The sequence below is a fragment of the Sinocyclocheilus rhinocerous genome, unplaced genomic scaffold, assembly GCF_001515625.1.
Source record: "Sinocyclocheilus rhinocerous isolate Xijiao unplaced genomic scaffold, SAMN03320098_v1.1 scaffold1570, whole genome shotgun sequence".
Lineage (NCBI taxonomy): Eukaryota > Metazoa > Chordata > Actinopteri > Cypriniformes > Cyprinidae > Sinocyclocheilus > Sinocyclocheilus rhinocerous.
In genome coordinates, this window is record NW_015664984.1 from 111,946 (window position 1) to 114,492 (window position 2,547).

Consider the following 2,547-nt stretch of genomic DNA (forward strand, 5'->3'; position numbering starts at 1 on the left):
AGTGAATTATTCATTCCAGTGTGTTTCGCTTTTAAACACGAGCTCTGTCATATTCTGATTGTCTCTGAAGAGCGCGAGCCCTCACACGTCGCGCTGTGTGAAGTACAGACTGAATGGATTGTCAACACATCCCACCGCTGTATGGCCAGATGAGCCGCAAACTACGTTTTCTCGACTGGATGGTTATTGTTATACTGGTTAGTCTCGCTAATAAAGTTTTGATGGATGAAAACTGCAATCAAGGTAAAGACGAGACGATTGCGGTGGCGTACAGGACTCGTACAGTAAGCAGGCGTGAGTCCCTTATTAATGCATGTCTTGACGCACTGATCGCACATTGTATTTATGCACAGGCACAGACATTTCCGTACATTCACGTTGTTTCCACACACATTTTATATATATATATATTGCATTTTTTTTCTTTCATGTGTGCTTACATGGGCTCCTTATATCATTTGGTTCTTTGGTGTCCTTTTGGAGTATCCTTTTGTAGTTTTGGAGTTCTTTTGGAGTGCCGGATGCCGTGCACACACCCAAAGACAGTTGGACATAGTGGTGTATTAGAGGTAAAATATTATATAAATACTGTTCGGTTTCTGGCACAAACCGATCGTTTCGTGTCTTAGGACATCAATGTGTCGTCACGAGCCGCACGGTTTAATTTGGATTTGTCTGTGCATGTTTTTTTTACTCTCATAGATTTTGTTACCATTGCCATGCATTATAAGACTGACAGACTGCAACGGCTGGAGTTAAAAATCATAATTTGTGTTCTACTGAAGAAACAAAAGTCACCTACATCTTGGATGCCCTGGGGGTAAGCAGATAAACATCAAATTTTCATTTTTGGGTGAACTATCCCTTTAATCTTTGTAAAGGTGACATGTTTAGTTGACATGCATAAGTGCATGTAGACTTAACAAGGACACTGTAAAATATGTATTTTATTTTAGTTGGAAGTAGATGCCATCTTAAGGATTTTAAGGTAACAAATGTTTTAAACCTCATCTGGTAGAAAAAAAAGCCTTTCTGCAGCCAGGTAAGGTAAGTTTCTGCGATTATGACCACATGAGGGCGCCGCTGACACTGTGAATGATCTTACAGGCTTCTGCACTAACAATCCAGTCGCGTGTGCTCTTTGGGAAACATCCATAAATTGAGTTTGGTTTGGAAAGGTGGGGAGGAGGGTCAGTGCCGAGAGCCATTTATAGACAAAACGAGCAGGGAGAGAGAAAGAACATACAAAACTTGACAATATCCTTTTTAGTTTTTACAAACGTGCAAGTACAACCTGGAGTGCACGAACAGAAAAACGCAAAATTATAGCACCACTTAGCCCTACTCTCTGGAAAGGATAAGTAACACTGAGGAAAACCAGACACATGCCATTGCTATAAATAGCAGTACATAAGATAGTGGTAAGTTTACTCTCTCCGTGTTTCCAAGATTTTGGAAACTTGTTTCAAGAGCCAAATTGATAAATGAATGTTATGTTGTGTTTTTTAAATCAATGTATTAATATTTGTAAATGCATACCTAACAACAGTTTTTTTTTCTCTTAATCACTTAATTTTCTAAAACGATTGTACTTTTGAGGCATAAAGAAGCTTATTTTGTAAATGATGAAGTAACAGCTGTGACTGCGTTAGCTTTTTTAATCTTGAATTGTATATTTGAAATTATATTTTTATAATCAGACTATGTTTGGGGCGTGCGTTTTAGAGCATGATGACATTCATTTACAAACACATGTCAGATTACACAGTCCAATGCAATAATGAACATTACTGTCTGTAGTATTCAGTAAATTACTTTACAACTGATAGGCAATTATTAATGGTCTCATGTGCGGGCGGTGTGTTTTTTCCTTTAGGAAACTGAAGTGCGCACGCGGCACTTACAGTGAGCTGCTGAGCACGCGGTAGCAGCTGCAGTCAGTGTGAAGGAAACAGCTGTGTGTGTGTGTGTGTGGGTGGAGGTTTTTGACCTTTTGAAACAGTTAATCTGTCTTGAGTGGAAGCACCATTTACATAGCCTAAGTCGTTGCACAATTAATAATTTTTTTTTTTTTTTTTTAATATGGAGCCCATAAAGGGCCGGTGATGGAAGAAAATAAATATCTCAAACTTTTGCACTCCCTTAAGAAAAATCATTCGCTTTCCCTCAAAAAAAACGTTTAGTTTGCGATCGTAAAGCTTCCCTCTCTTTTTTGGCGCCAAGTTTCGCTAAGTTTCTTGCTGTCCTGTAAAACGTTGTGTTAAAAAAACGTTCCCTTTCAAGGGAACTTCGAACTGCGTCCTCTAGGGGTCGCTATGGGGAACGCCTCGTCGTGACCCGTGTCTGAACCATACATTCAAAAAACACCAACAACATGTTGGCCGGCGACAGCCCATGACGTCACTACCGGTGCGACTATAGTATAAATAGGCGCCGGGAGCACACATCATTCTCTTCTTCGTCTTCACTGACCGGTCTGTTTGAAGCGTGCATTCCAAAAAGCAAAGTAAGAGCTTTTTCTTTCCTACTATGGCGAGCACTAGCGAC

The 2,547-nt window shown here is 39.9% G+C and overlaps 1 protein-coding gene across 1 annotated transcript in view; it reads left to right on the plus strand.

Annotated features, from left to right (window-relative positions):
- The first annotated feature begins 1,159 nt into the window (after positions 1-1,159).
- Positions 1,160-2,547, plus strand: part of slc43a1b (solute carrier family 43 member 1b) — a 14,701-nt gene continuing 13,313 nt past the window's right edge. The window contains exon 1 of the mRNA XM_016541352.1: positions 1,160-1,421. The gene's annotated coding sequence lies outside the window, so the exon portion shown is untranslated. The remainder of the gene's footprint in view (positions 1,422-2,547) is intronic.